This window comes from Myotis nattereri (assembly GCF_964212035.1).
Source record: "Myotis nattereri genome assembly, chromosome: 1".
Lineage (NCBI taxonomy): Eukaryota > Metazoa > Chordata > Mammalia > Chiroptera > Vespertilionidae > Myotis > Myotis nattereri.
In genome coordinates this window covers 99,177,271-99,193,645 of record NC_138075.1, presented here as the reverse complement: position 1 = coordinate 99,193,645, position 16,375 = coordinate 99,177,271, and the positions used below count along the sequence as shown (strand labels likewise).

General features: G+C 36.4%; 1 pseudogene across 1 annotated transcript; it reads right to left on the bottom strand.

The window, feature by feature from the left end:
* Window positions 1-5,733: 5,733 nt before the first annotated feature.
* LOC308527909 (proteasome maturation protein-like) lies at window positions 5,734-6,238 on the bottom strand (annotated as a pseudogene). Its single transcript has one exon. The product of its transcript is annotated as a proteasome maturation protein-like (transcript).
* Between the last annotated feature and the right edge of the window lie 10,137 nt (window positions 6,239-16,375).

The following is a 16,375-nucleotide window of genomic DNA, read 5'->3' as shown; positions in this document are numbered from 1 at the left end:
TGGAAACAGCCTAAGTGCCCATCAGCAGATGAGTGGATTCAAAAACTATGGTACATCTACACAATGGAATACTATGCTGCTGTAAAAAAGAAAGAACTCTTACCATTTGCAACATCATGGATGGACCTTGAGAACATTATGTTAAGAGAAATAAGCCAGTGAGAGAAAGATAAGTATCACATGATCTCACTCATTTGTGTAATCTAATGAACAACATAAACTGATGAACAAAAATAGATCCAGAGACATAGAATCATAGAACAGACTGTCAACCTCAGGGGGAAGGCAGGGGAGGGTGAATGGGGCTGGGATGGGGTGGGGTAGTTTGGGGGGACTAAGATCAACCAAAGAACTTGTATACATATAAGCATAACCAATGGACACAGACAATGGGGTATGAAGACTGGGGCTGGGAGGTGGGGGCAGGCTGGGAGAGGACAATGGAGGGAAAAGGGGACATATGTAATACTTTCAACAATAAGGAATTTAAAAATAAAGGAAGGGAGGGAGGGAGAGAAAAGGAAGGAAACGGGAAAAAGAAATGAAGTACAGCTACTTTGGAAAATAGACAATTGCTTATAAAGTAAAACATAAACTTAAAACATCAACATATTTCCACTCTTAGGTTTTCACCAAAGAGATATGACATTTGTCTACCCAAAGACTTGATCTACTCATACTCACACTGCTTAATTGATATGAAGTGATACTATATTCTGGAACAGGCAAAACTAATTTATAGTAGGTGTACTGGTTAATAATGGGGATTCTTTTTTTCAATAGATGGAGTTACACATATGTTGATATATATGCAATTTGATATGTATGCTATTTTGTTGTATTGACAACAAGCTTCAAAACTTCATATGTCAAATTTTCTGAAGGTGTTAACATAGATATTTTTATTCTTAAAAATGTCAAATTTCATGCCAAAAAAAAAGCATTTGCGTGAAGTTTTAATTCATTACTTTATTTTGAAGAAAAGTGCTACTGAAAGTTATCGTATACTTCGGGAAGCTCCATCTCAGGATACTTGTGAATGCTGATTTAAATGCTTTAAAAGCAATGATTTCAATGTGGAAGACAAAGAATGTCCAGGTCAACCAAAAAGTTTGAAGACAAACAGTTACAAGCATTATTGGATGAAGATGTGTGTCAAACTCAAAAACAGCTTGCGGAAAAATTAAACATTGCTCAGCAAACAATTTCCAATCATTTACAAGCAATGGGAAAGATTTTAAAGGAAGGAAAATGGGTGCCACATCAACTGAATGAAAGACAAATGGACAACCAAAAGTCATCAGTAAAATGTTGCTAGAACTGCACAAAAGAAAGTCTTTTTTGCAACAATTTGTGACTGGCGATGAAAAGTGGATTTATTTTGAGAATCCCAAACACACAAAATCATGGGTTTATCCAGGTCAACCATCAACATCGACTGCAAGGCCAAATCGCTTCAGAAAGAAGACAATGCTCTGTGTTTGGTGGGATCAGGAAGGTGTGGTGTATTATGAGCTTCTAAAACCAGGTGAAACCGTTAATACTGATCGATACCGACAACAAATAATCAATTTGAACCACGCTTTGATCATAAAACGACCAGAATGGGCCAGAAGACATGGCAAAGTAATTTTGCTTCATGATAATGCACCATCACACACTTCAAAACCAGTTAAAGACACATTAAAAGATCTTGCCTGGGAAGTGTTAACCCACCCACCATATTCACCAGACCTTGCCCCTTCAGATTACCACTTGTTCAGATTGATGGCACACGCACTTTCTGAGCAGCACTTCAAAACGTATGAAGAAGTGGAAAATTGGGTCTCTGAATGGTTTACCTCAAAAGAAGAAAAGTTCTATTGGGATGGATCCACAAATTACCTGTAAGATGGGGTAAATGTGTAGCTAGTGATGGACATTACATTGAATAAAGCATTTTTGATGTTTCTCTTGAAATTATTGTGTTTTCTTTGATTACAAAATCCGCATTATTAACCGGTACACCTAGTAGTGATGGAAAGTATCAGGAATTGCCTGGGCCAGGGATGAGGGGTGGGGATTAACTGCAAAAGAGGACAAAAGAACTTTTTGAGACAATGTTACTGTTCTACGTTTTCTTAGAATATATCCCAGGCTTGTTTTAATCAGTTTTGGTAAGATTACAGGGAAACAACTGCCTTTGAAAGAAGAATCCACTTACAGTTCCCAAGAGAGGGGCCATGCCATAAATTCAGGGCCACATGGGGAAGTTCTAAGGTTAGTCAAGAGGTGAAGAAGCCTTGGGAAAGCATGGCCTAGAGCCCTTCTTGTGGTTTCCCTGGGAAGGCAAGGCAAAGCAAGACAAAGTTTAGGATTGGCTAGTTGAATGATTTCAATGGCTTCAGTCAGAGGGTGGTCCTGATTTTTCAGTACCTGGCCCTGGGATAATGCTTTAAACCATGGGAAATATTGAGTTGCTGTGTGAGAATTAGATAAAGGAGATGAGATATGGACTTTGGATTAGTTGGCTTGCACTTGAAAGGAATGTTCACAGGGGAATTACTTGTTTGCTGTCTGTAGAATTGGCTAGCCCTAGAAGGGGCGCTCTGTCCAGCCAGCCAGGCCTCTAATATGTCAAAACATCATAAGGCTGGCTGATGTGGCTCAGTGATTGAGCTTCAACTTATGAATCAGGAGGTTATGGTTCAATTCAGGGTACATGCCCGCATTATGGGCTTGATCCCCAGTGTGGTGCGTGCAGGAAGCAGCCGAACAATGATTCTCTCTCATCATTGATGTTTCTATTTCTCCCCCACCCTTCCTCTCTGAAATCAATAAAAATATATTTTTTAAAAATTATAAAATATAGAGAAAAGAATGTGATTACTACATAGGTGAATACATTTGTGTATCTGTTGTATGAAAGTTATACCTCAATAAAGTTGATTTTAAAAAGTTAAAAAAAGTGAAATGGTCACATGAAATTACTTAAAATAACCTACGAAAATTCATCCTCAAATGTATAAAAATGTTTAAAATAATACCCAAGTGTATAAAAGGACAAGAGCAGCATTGAATGCTTCACTATTACAAGTTCATTTAGGTAGTTCCTTTTTTCTTTTCTGTATCATGACCATTTTCATTTCCTTAATACTGTACAGTAAAAGAAAGGTGGCTTTTTCAGTTCTTTGATGTCTGGGCTTATACAATCTTTCTGAGTCCTTTGCTATATTCTTAGGACTGAAGAAAAAAAGCTTCTCCTTCAATTTTCCCAGTGACAGAGATCAATATTGCATATAGTGTAATCCTTCTTCCAAATAAATTATCTTCAATATTTGAAGATGACTATCATTTCCCCTTGAATTCTTTCATTTGACAAGTTCACTCCTTTCCTAACTTCTTTAAATCACTTCTCCCTATTACTTTGTTTCCTTTCTTTGTTTCACTGATTCTCCTTTCATTCTAATATCCAGCACAAAAACATCCTACATATATTTCCATTGACTTGGTCCACACTTGTATGTGTGTTCATGTGTGCATGAGGGAGGAAAAGAGAGGTAGGATGGGGAGTGGGGGAGAATCTGCACATAGGAGAACATGAGCATCTATATGAATTTAGGGATCACACACACTGGGTAATTATCCTGCATCATTCCCAGTATGTAACCTTGAGCGAATTACTTAATTTATTTGAGCCTCAGTTTCTTGGCTTGAAAGATGATAACAATGCTGATTTTCATGTGAAGGTAAGAGGTGCATGTGAATTACCTTGTAGGTCTAGCACAGAGTAAGCACTCAATGCAGAAGAGCTACCACGTAGAAAACAGTTAGGTGGAGTTGTCATCTGTGGACTCACCAACTCTAGTTCTGGCTTCAAACCTAAAGCCTGTGGGGCAATCACTATGCAGTGTTTTAAAATCAAGAGCCACAAGCTTGCAGTGGAATCAAAACTAGAGGAAGGCCTGTAAGAAAAGCAGCTGCCAGTGAGTTGTAGATTGGTAGCATCCTGGCCTGCGGGATCTGGCGGAAACTGGCTCTCCAACATCCCCTGAAAGGTCCCAGATTGTGAGAGGGCGCAGGCCAGCCAAAGGACCCCACCAGTGCACGACCAGGGCCGGGGAGGGATGCGGAAGGTTGGCCAACCAAGGCGGGACCTCGGGAGAGCTCCAGGGCATGTCCGGCCCTGTCTCACTCAGTCCCTATCGGCTGGACCCAGCAGCAAGCTAACCTACCAGTCGGAGCATCTGATCCCTGGTGGTCAGTGCGTGTCATAGCAACTGGTCTACCAGTTGACTGTCTGCCCCCTGGTGGTCAGTGCACATCATAGTGAGTGGTTGAGTGGCCTTAGCATATCATTAGCATATTATACTTTGATTGGTTGAACAGATGACCGGACACTTAGCATATTAGGCTTTTATTATATGATATATAAAATATATAAATATGTATAATATATAAAATATTTAATATTAATATATAAATATTTTCATATTTCAAGTTCTGGACAAATTTATTATATCATGATCTGTGTTGTTTTTTAACGATATTGTGTTAGTCAGGTCATGTATGATGTGTATTTTTTAGGAAATCTTTTCCTGGAAATAATAATCTAGATCAGTGATGGCGAACCTTTTGAGCTCTGCGTGTCAGCATTTTGAAAAACCCTAACTTAACTCTGGTGCCGTGTCACATATAGAAATTTTTTGATATTTGCAACCATAGTAAAACAAAGATTTATATTTTGATATTTATTTTATATATTTAAATGCCATTTAACAAAGAAAACTCAACCAAAAAAATGAGTTCACGTGTCACCTCACGCGTGTCATAGGTTCGCCATCACTGATCTAGATTAATGTCCACATTGCATTTCTGTGTATGGTGCCCACATACACACACAAGAGGATGCACTTAAACACATCACACCATGGGTTGATGTTAATAAGCTTTTTGAGCATGGAGCAAATTATTTTCATGTATCCTGTAAGATTCTTCATCTAAATTTAGTTTTAGGAACCTCGACTGAGCAGCATAACAAAGACAAGGCAATGCCTGTCTTAGGTTTCCTCAACTAGAAATAAATGGAAAAGTTCCATTTCTACCACCACAAAGCTCACTTCTCAAGAAACCAACTCACCTAATTTTCATTTTTAATCAACTCTGTTTAAATATGGTATATTAACTGAAATTAAAAGTAATTATATATGATTTATAAAGCATATTGTATTAAATCTTGCTGTAATTTATTTTATTCATCTTTTGCATTCTTTTATTTTTGTTCATTTCAGTTAGAATGGACATATTATTCTCTTTTGGGTGAGTAGGAAGGATTGGATGGATCATATGATAGGTGTATCAAGAACATGCCAAACTATTTTTAAAAGTAATTTTTTTGCATTACCTCCAGCGTGCATAGACTTCCAGTTCCTCTACATCCTTGCCAACACTTGGTATAATCTTTTTTATTCCATTTTAGCCATTCTGATTAGTATTTGGTACTCTTTGTGGTTTTAATTTACATTTCTTTAGCAATTAATGATGTTAAGCATCTTTACATGTAATTTTTTTCAAGCTATATCTTTTTTGGTGAAGTGTCTTTGTAGATCTTTTGCCCATTTTTAAAATTTCATTATTTGTTTTCTTATTATTGAGTTTTAAAAATATCCTGGGTATAATTTATGTATTATATTTATTGTGTGCAATTCTTTTCTCCCAGTGTCTTTTTTTTTTTACATGTGTCAGTACTTTCAATGTTGTATACATAAAATTATAGTAAAAAGATAACTATAAACAAGATGTAGCCCCTCCATTTCCATGGTCAGCTCACTGCATTACAGTAAACCAAGTTTATATTCCACCATCAAGTGTGGTTCTCCCATTAGTTCACTTTGTGATGGGTCATTAAGAATATCTTCAAATCCAATAGTCTCATCATTGCCCCTCAAAATATCCAGTGAAAGGTTTGAGCTTGGAAGAAATGGAAGACGCTGAACCTATTGCACTGCCTTGCATTCCATTTGCAATTTTAGTGGAGCAAATAGACCCTGGATGTTTCTCAGTGTGGAAAAATTAATTTTATCTTGGTTGAGCTGGAAATTTTTTTCTGATAATTCAAGAGGATGACTGAGTAAAAGTTCATTTTTCACACAAGAAAAACCTTTCGAAGAAGATCATGACTTTCAAAAGGTCCACTTGCTGATAGCTCAATAACTGGAATACTGTCCTTTAGCTGAGATCCAAGTCCTCTGGTATTCATCTTTAGCTCACTCTCCACAGTGTCTTTTGAAGAGCAGAAGTTTTTAATTTTGGAGTCCAAATTATTAGTTATTATATGGATCATGTTTTAGATATCCTATCTAAGGTATTTTTTGCCTGGTGTAAGGCCATAATGTTTCCTTATAGAAGTTTTGTAATTTTAGCTGCTACATTTAGGTGTATGATGCCTCTTGGGTTTGTTTGTTGTTGTTTGTATATGGATATTTAGTAGTCGTAGCACCATTTATTGAAGTGACTATTCTTTGTTTACTGATTTCCCTTTATGCTTTCATGAAAAATCAGTGGGCCATATATGTGTGACTTTATTTCTGGACTCTCTAGTCTGTTCCATTGATATATGTATCTATCTTTATATTAATACCACACTATATCTATAGTTTTTAACTATATAGTAAGTCATGAAACTGAAGTAGTATAATTCTTTTTTTATATAATTCTTTATTGTTGAAAGTATTACATATATCCCCTTTATTCCCCCATTGACCCCCTCAGACCGCCCCCACCCCCACCCCCACCCCAGGCCTTCAGCACCCTATTGACTGTGTCCATGGGTTATGCATACATGCATACAAGGTCTTTGGTTGATTACCTCCACCCACCCACCCTCCCCCACCTTTCCTCTGAGATTCCACATTCTGTACCATGCCTCCATGTTTCTGGTTCCAATCCATTCATCAGTTTATTTTGTTACTTAGATTCCATATATGAGTGCAATCATGTGATACTTGTCTTTCTCTGACTGATTATTTCACCTAACAGGGGTGGGCAAACTTTTTGACTCGAGGGCCACAATGGGTTCTTAAACTGGACAGGAGGGCCGGAACAAAAGCATGGATGGAGTGTTTGTGTGAACTAATATAAATTCAAAGTAAACATCATTACATAAAAGGGTACGGTCTTTTTTTTTTTTAGTTTTATTCATTTCAAACGGGCCGGATCCGGCCCGCGGGCCGTAGTTTGCCCACGGCTGACCTAGCATGATACTCTTCAGGTCCCTCCATGCTGTCTCAAAGTGTAAGAGATTCTTCTTTTTTACTGCTGCATAGCATTCCATGCTATAAATGTACCACTACTTTTTTATCCACTCATCTACTGATGGTCACTTGGGCTGTTTCCAGATCTTAGCTATTGTAAATTGTGCTGCTATGAACATAGGGGTGCAAACATTCTTTCTGATTGGTACTTCAGGTTTCTTAGAATATATTCCTAGAAGTGGGATCACTGGGTCAAATGGCAGATCCATATTTAATTTTTTGAGGAAACTCCATACTGTTTTCCATAATGGTTGCACCAGTCTACATTCCCACAAGCAGCATACGAGGGTTCTCTTTTTTGCACATGCTCACCAGCACTTGCTGTTTGTTGATTTGTTGATGGTAGCCATTCTGACAGGTGTGAGGTGATACCTCATTGTCATTTTAGTTTACATTTTTCTGATGATCAGTTACTTTGAGCATTTTTTCATATGTCTCTTGTCCACCTGTATGTCCTCTTTGGAGAAGTGTCTATTTAGGTCCTTTGCCCATCTTTAAATTGCATTGTTTGTCTTCCTTCTGTTAAGTTGTATGAGTTCCTTATATATTTTGGATATTAACCCATAATCACATGTATCATTGCCAAATATGTTCTCCCATACAGTGGGTTCCCTTTTCATTTAGTTGATGGTTTCTTTTGCTGTGCATAAGCTTTTTGTTTTGATGTAGTCCCATTTGTTTATTTTCTCCTTAGTTTCCTTTGCCTTAGGAAATGTATCTGTAAACATATTGCTATGAGATATGTCTGAGATTTTGCTGCCTATGGTTTCTTCTTGGATTTTTATGGTTTCATGACTTTCATTTAAGTCTTTTATCCATTTTAAGTTTATTCTTGTGTATGGTGTAAGTTGGTGGTCAGGATTTATTTTTTTTTGCATGTATCTGTCCAATTTTCCCAACACCATTTATTAAAGAACTTGTCTTGACACCATTGTATGTTCTTGCCTCCTCTGTCAAATATTAATTGAGCATAATGGCTTAGGTCAATTTCTGGGTTCTCTGTTCTCTGTTCCATTGATCTATATGCCTGTTCTTGTGCCAGTACCAGGCTGTTTTGATTATGGTGGCTTTGTAGTATAACTTGAAATCTGGTATAGTGATTTTTCCAACTTTGTTTTTCTTTCTCAAAATTGCTGCAGGTATTCAGGGTCTTTTTTGATTCCCTGTAAATTTTTTGGAGTATTTGCTCTAGCTCTGTGAAATATTCCATTGGTATTTTAATAGAGATTGCATTGAATCTGTAGATTGCCTTGGGTAGTAGGGACATTTTAATGATGCTCATTCTACCAATCCATGAACATGGTATATTCTTCCACTTGTTTATATCTTCTCCTATCTCTTTTTTCAATGTCCTGTAGTTTTCTGCATACAGGTCTTTTGCCTCCTTGGTTAAGTTTATTCCTAAGTATCTTAATTTTTTTTGTTGCAATGGTAAATGGGATTGTTTGCTTAGTTTCTCTTTCTGAGAATTCATTATTGGTGTATAAAACAGCCATCAATTTTGGGGTGTTGATTTTATATCCTGCTACATTTCCAGATTCATTTATTAAATCTAGTAGTTTTTTGGTCCAGTCTTTAGGGTTTTCAATGTATAATATCATGTCATCTGTGAATAATGAGAGTTTTACTTCCTCCTTTCCAGTTTGGATGCCTTTTATTTCTTCTTTTTGTCTGATACTGTGGCTAGGACTTCCAACACTGTGTTGAATAAGAGTGGTGAAAACGGACATCCCTGTCTTGTTCCTGTTCTTAGGAGAAATGTTTTTAGTTTTTGCCCATTGAGTATGATGTTGGCTGTAGGTTTGTCATATTTGGCCTTTATCATGTTGAGATATGCTCCCTCTATTCCCACTTTGCTGAGAGTTTTATCAAAAATGGGTATTGGATTTTGTCAAAATGCTTTTTCTTCATCTATTGATATGATCATGTGATTTTTGTCTTTCAATTTGTTTATGTGATATATCACGTTTATTGATTTGTGAATACTGTACCAGCCTTGCATCCCTGGAATAAATCCCACTTGATCATGGTATATGATCTTTTTAATATATTTCTGGGTGCAATTTGCTAATATTTTGTTGAGGGTTTTACTATCTATGTTCATCAGGGATATTGGCCTGTAATTCTCTTTCTTTGTAGTATCTTTATCTGGTTTTGGAATTAAGATAATGCTGGCCTCATAAAAAGAGTTTGGAAGTGTTCCTTCCTCTTTGATTTTCTGAAATAGTTTGAGGAATATAGGTGTTATTCTTCTTTGAATGTTTGGTAAAACTCCCCTGTGAAGCCATCTGGGCCTGGGCTTCTGTTTGGTGGGAGTTTTTTTTTTTTATTACTGTTTCTATTTCATCAGTTGTTATTGGCCTATTAAGGTTTTTTGACTCTTCCTGATTCAGTTTTGGGAGATAGTATTTTTCTAGGAATTTGTCTGTTTCATCCACATTGTCCAGCGTGTTGGCATATAGTTGTTCATAGTATTTTCTTACAATCCTTTGTATTTCTATGGAGTCAGTGGTTACTTCTCTGCTTTCGTTTCCAATTTTATTTATTTGAGTCCTCTCTCTTTGTTTCTTGATGATTCTGGCTAATAGTTCATCAATTTTGTTTATTCTTTCAAAGAACCAGCTCTTGGTTTCATTGAATTTTTGTATTTTTTTAAATCTCTATGTTATTTATTTCTGCTCTAACCTTTATTATATCCTTCCTTCTACTTAATCTTGGCTTTTCTTGTTTTTCTATTCCTAGTTCTTTAAGTTGTAGGGTTAAATAGTTTATTGCTGCTTTTTCTTGTATTTTTGAGGTATGCCTGTAGTGCTATGAACTTCCCTTTCAGGACTGCTTTTGCAGTGTCCTAAAGATTTTGAGTTGTTTTGTGTTCATTTTCATTTGTTTCCAGGAAATTTTTTATTGCTTTCTTGATTTCATTAGTAACCGATTCATTGTTTAATAACATGCTATTTAGCCTCCATGTGTTTGAATTTTTGGGGGTGTTTTTACTATAGTTGATTTCTAATTTGATTCCACTGTGATCTGAGAAGATGCTTGATATGATTTTAATATTCTTGAACTTGTAGAGATTTGTTTTGTGTCCTAACATGTGGTCTATCTTTGTAAATGATTCATGTGTACTTGAGAAGAATGTATATTCTGCTGCTTTGGGGTGAAATGTTCTATAAATGCTAATTAAATCCATCTGATCCAGTGTGTCCTTTGGAGTCACTGTTTCCTTGTTAAGTTTTTGTCTGGAAGATCTATCCAGTGAAGTCAGCAGGGTGTTAAAGTCCTGTATACAGTAGGTACTCGGGTTACGTCGGAGATCCGTCCCTACAGTGCTTCGTAACACGATTTTCGCAGTAAGTCGGAACCCACCTACATAAGCACCTATGTCACTCACATGGAGCACATACACAGCAGTAATGAAGTGAAACATTAAAAAAAAAGTTAAAAGAAAGATAACAATTCCTGACCTTTACTTGTGGTAAATAAATAATAAAAAATATAAAGCACATATGTACATACGTTGAAATGACAGAATTTTTTTTTCTTATAAATAAATGGGAGATGGCGATGTAACCAGGAAACCTATGTACTTCGAGTCCAACGTAACCCGAGGACTGTCTGTAATGATGGTATTGTTGTTCTCTCTGATAAAGTCCTCCAGAAGTTTTTTTTAATATATTTAGGTGCTCCTATATTGGGTGCGTATGTGTTTACCAGGGTTATATCCTCTTGTTGGATTGATCCCTTTAGTATTATGTAGTGACCTTTGTTGTCTCTTGTGATGTTTTTCATTTTGAAGTCTATTTTGTTGGATATGAGTATTACTACTCCAGCTTTTTTTTCTTTTCCATTTGCATGGAAAATTTTTTGCCATCCCTTCACTCTCAGCTTGTGTGTGTCTTTTATTCTGAAGAGGATATCTTGTAGACAGCATATAGTTGGGTCATGTTTTTTTATGCCTTTTGATTGGAGCATTTAATTCATTTACATTTAGGGTTATTATTTACAGGTACTTATTTGTTGCCATTTTAATTCTATATGCCTAGGTTTCTCTCTCTGTTTCTTCTTCCCATTACAGCAGTCCCTTTAGCATTTCTTATAATGCTGGCTTGGTGGTGATGAACTCCTTTAGCTTTTTTTTTTTTTTTTTTTTGTCTGGGAAGCTCTTTATTTGACCATCTATTTTGAATGATAGCCTTGCTGGATATAGTAATCTTGGTTTCAGATCCTTGCTTTCCATTACCTTGAGTGCTTCATGCCATCCCCTTCTGGCCTTTAGAGTTTCTGATGAGAAATCAGGTGTCAGCCTTATGGGATATCATTTATAGGTAACAGTTTTCTTTTCTCTTGCTGCCTTTAAGATTCTTTCTTTATCTTTAATTTTTGGCATTTTAATTATGATGTGTCTGGCCATGGGCCTGTTTAGGTTCTTCTTGCTTGCGTTCTCTGTGCCTCCTGAACTTGTGTAACTTTTTCCTTTACCAGGTTAGGGAAGTTTTCTGCCATTATTTCTTCAAACATGTTCTCTTCCCTTTATCCCTTTCCTCCACTTCTGGCACACCTGCTATTCCAATATTGTTACATTTCACATTGTCCCACAGCTCCCTTAAGCTGTCCTTCTGTGTTTTAGTTTTTTGGTTTTTTTTTTGGTTCTCTGATTGTTTTTTTTCAACCCTGTCTTCTAATTCACTGATTCGATCCTCAGCTTCCCCTAATCAGCTGTGTATTTCTTCCAATGGATTCTTTATTTGTGCTATGTCATTCTTTATTTCTGACTGTGCTTTTCTCATAGTTACTATATCTTTTCTCATGCTATTGAGCATCTTTACCATCATTACTCTGAACTCTGTTTCAGATAAATTTCTTATCTCTGCTTCGTTTATCGCTTCTTCTGGAGAATTCTCTTGTTCTTTCATTTGGGGGCTATTTCTTTGTCTCCTCATTTTGGCTGTCTGGTAGATCCTCTGTGCCTCTCAACCTCTAGTGCAAGACAGTGTCAAACCTTGTTTCTGACTAATTGGATCAGGCAAACACTCACAGCCTCCAGAGACCCACTCTGCCTACAGACTGATAGGATTCTGACTTAAATTGCCCCCAGGCAATCATCCTCAGGTGGGGGGAGAGGTTTTTCAACAGATTGGGGCAGTGATTTCTGCCTGGAGGCTAATTGTTATTTTTAGTCTCTTAGGTGGCCTCAGGGCAAGGTGTTTTCCAATAGGGTAGGTCAACTGTCTTCCCCCGAGGCATAGCAAAGGTCTGTGTGGGAAAGATGCCCTCTGCTGTGTGAGGGAATGACTCAGCACAGTAAATTGGGGATGTCTGCCTTCTGAGCTCTAACCTCTGAGTCCCCAATCCTGGTTTCTGCTCTCACAGCTCTAGTCCACTCTACCCTCTCTCTGCTGGAGCACAAGGTGGGTGGCTCCACAGGGAATTCTGTGCATTGGGCCTTTAAGAGGGTGCCTGAATTTCCACCCATAGCTCCCTAGCAGACAGCACCCCTTCTGCTTTTCACAGCCAGGTGTTATGTGGGTACCCTTTTTAGTTCTGGTGCTCACTGCTGTGGGGCCCAGCTTGGGGATTAGATCCAGAGTTCTCAGTGGTAACCCCCCACACCTAAAATATCTCTCTGGAACTTCATCTGCTGCCTATGGGCACTGGGCCAGCCCTTTCGTGCCTCTGCCCCTCTTACCAGTCTCTGTGTGGTCTCCACTTTCATTCCTCAGGTATCAGGGTTCTCTCCAGTGAGTCTTCTATTGATTATTCAGGAAGTTTTTCTGTATTTTAGTTGTAATTCCAGTTTGTTCCTGGGAGTGTGTCCGTGCAGCATCCACTTACTCTGACGGCATTTTTAATTTCCCTATGTTGTTAATTCTTTACCAAAACAACTGCTGTACTGGGTAGTCCCTCAGTAGTATTATTCTTCAATTTTTTTTTTCTTCTTTTTAAAAATGATTTTGGCTATTTAACTTTTTGAATTTCCATGTGAATTAGGAATAAATTGGTTAATTTCTATAAAATATCTACTGAGATTTTAACTAGAATTATATTAATCTATAAATTTAGTATTTGCAGAAAATTGCCATTTTATCACTGTTGAGTCTTCTGACTATGAACACAGTAGTATATCTCTCCATTTATTTTGTTTTTTTAAAAATTATCTCATCTGTGTATTGTAGTTTTTAGTGTATAGTTCTTTCACATCTTTTGTCAGAGTTACCCTTAATTATTGCATATTTTTTATTCTGTTACAAATAGTATTTTAAATTTAATTTATAATTTGTTATTTCAATTTCTGAGTGTTACTAGCCTATGAAATATAATTGATTTTTATACATTGATCTTGTATTCTGCAACCTTGTTAAACTCATTTATTATTTCTGTAGATTGACTTTTCTACATAGATAATCGTGCAGTCTGCCAATAAAGAGAGTATATGTCTTATTTCCCAGTTCAGATGCATTTTATTCATTTTTGCTTCATTGAACTGGCTAGAACTTTCAGTAAAATATTGAGTAGACGTGGTGATATTTTTATATCCCTCTCTTGTTTGTAAACTTAGAGGGAAAGCTGTAGTCTTTAGTATGATGTTACCAGTAGATTTCTCATAGATGGCATTTACTGGTTTGAGGGTTTCCTCTATTCTTAGTTTTCTAAAAGTTTATTTTTTAACTAGGAATGGATGTTAGATTTTATCAAATACATTTTCTTTTCTTTTTAAAATATATTTTTATTAATTTCAGAGAAGAAGAGAGAGATAAAAGCATCGATGATGAGAGAGAATAATTAATTGGCTGCCTCATGCATGCCCCACGCGGGGGATCAAGTTCTCAACCCAGACATGTGCCCTGACCGGGAATTGAACCATGACCTCCTGGTTCATAGATTGACGCTCAACCACTGAGCCATCGCTGGCTGGGCTCAAATATATTTTCTATATCTATTGAAATGATCATTGAGTTGTTCTTTTTTATTTTGTTAATATGGTGAATTACATAAACTTTGAATGTTAAACCAAGTGTGCATTACTGGCATAACCATACATGGTCAGGATGTGTTATATTTATAGATTTTATTTGCTAAAAATTTTATTTCTACTTTTGAATTTATGTTATGAGGGATATATCTGGAGAATTTATTCCTGCTAGTGCCTTTTTGTCTAATTTTTGTATTTGTATCTGGCCTCTTAGAATTAGATATTTAGTGTCCCCTCCTTTTCAATTTGTGTATAATTGGTATTATTTCTTCCTTAAATATTTTGTAGAACAAAAGAAACCTTCTAGGCCTAGAGTTTCTTTGAGGGAATATTTTTAACTAAAAATTCAATGTATTTGAATTTTTACTCATTTATTGAGTGAATTTTACTCAATCTTGGCTGGACGCAGAAATCATGCCTTTTAATTTTGTCTAATTTTCTATTTTAAAAAAACATTCACATTTTTAAATAGAAAAATTCATCAGTTTCTAATCTAATAGCTTCTATCTTTGGTGTCATACTTAGAAATACTTCTATGAAGGCTTATAAAAATATTTACCTATATACTTTTAAGTACTTGTCTTATTTTTATATTTAAATAGTTTATTAATATGGAATCCCATATTATAGGCAATTTGAAAAATAGCTAAAATGGAGAGGAAAACATCTGTAACTTCATTACCAAACAGTGTTAATATACATATTTATATATTTTCTTGTCATGGGTTTTTTTATGCCTTTGTTTCTTTATATAATTGTAATCCTAGTATTTATATCATTTAGTATGTTTATGTTGCTACATAATGTTCATAATCACATTTTAATGACTGAATTATATTTCATGAAATGATTATATTGCAGTTATGCTTCTTTTACCTGCATTGTTAAATGTTTTAATTATTTCTCTTAGAGTATATGAAACAATTATCAGGCAGGGCTTTTTCAAGGAAACCTTCATTCTGCCTGCTTGCACATTTCCTGTTCCTATGAGGGCAGAGATAAAGATACAATCCTCTCTATTTGGCTTTGCTTCCTTCTCCAGGCCCACATTCAGTGAATTCCCGTCTTTATAAAAATGAGAATGCAATAAAAACATCAGTTTCTTAATAGTTTAGTTCATTTCTTATTACTTAGATAGTTATAAATAGAAAGACTTGTTTAAAAGCTTATAATTTATATTTTTGGTATATATTATTTTCTAATTATTATTTGTGCTTAGTTATTTTTAGGAAAGTTACTATTCAAGTCAAATACATCATAATACAGAATTCTTTATCAGTACCACCAAAAGATCAAGGTTAGCTAAGCCATTTCTTTGGAAAATGGTAATGTATATGTTATAGAGTTTTTTTGTTTGTTTTTTTTTGTGTCCTATTTTAATCCTCACCCAAGGATATGTATATTGATTTTATAGAAAGGAAGGGGATGAGAGAGAGAGAGAGAGAGAGAGAGAGAGAGAGAGAGAGAGAGAGAGAGAAAAGAGAGAAAAGAAACATCTATCGGTTTGCCTCCTGTACACGCCCTGACCAGTGATCAAGCCTACAACCTAGGTACGTGCCCTGATGGGAATTGAACCCACAACCCTTTGGATATGGGATGACACTCCAACCAACTGAGCCACCCATCCAGGGCTGTTACAGTGTTAATACATTTCATGTCACTGTCCTCTAACCATAGGTGACTTATTTCCTGGAACTAAGAACTAAAATTTTAATATACATGAAAGTTTATTTCCTTTGTTAAATTACTTGAGATTGTATAGATTCCTGGGTTGATGGACATTTCTCCTTTAATGAGAGCTCCTTGAAAGCAGGGCTATTTCATTCCACACAAAACTCATATAGCTCAGCCCATTAGCTGGCACTAATACATAGCAAATGAAATGACAGATTTTTGGCTTTAGTGAAGCAGAATAATGTGTTTTAGTGAGAGAATCTATATATATAAAGACCCAGGGTCCGTAACATCCACAACGACCAAAGGCTTGACCGAACACCAGGCTAGGGAGCTGTGGGCCCAAATGACCAAAGGACAGGTCTGGTTCTCACGGTGTGGCGGAGCGGGGTTGCTGAGGCTTAGGAGCCTCATGGGGCGGGGGCTGTGAGCGTGGAGC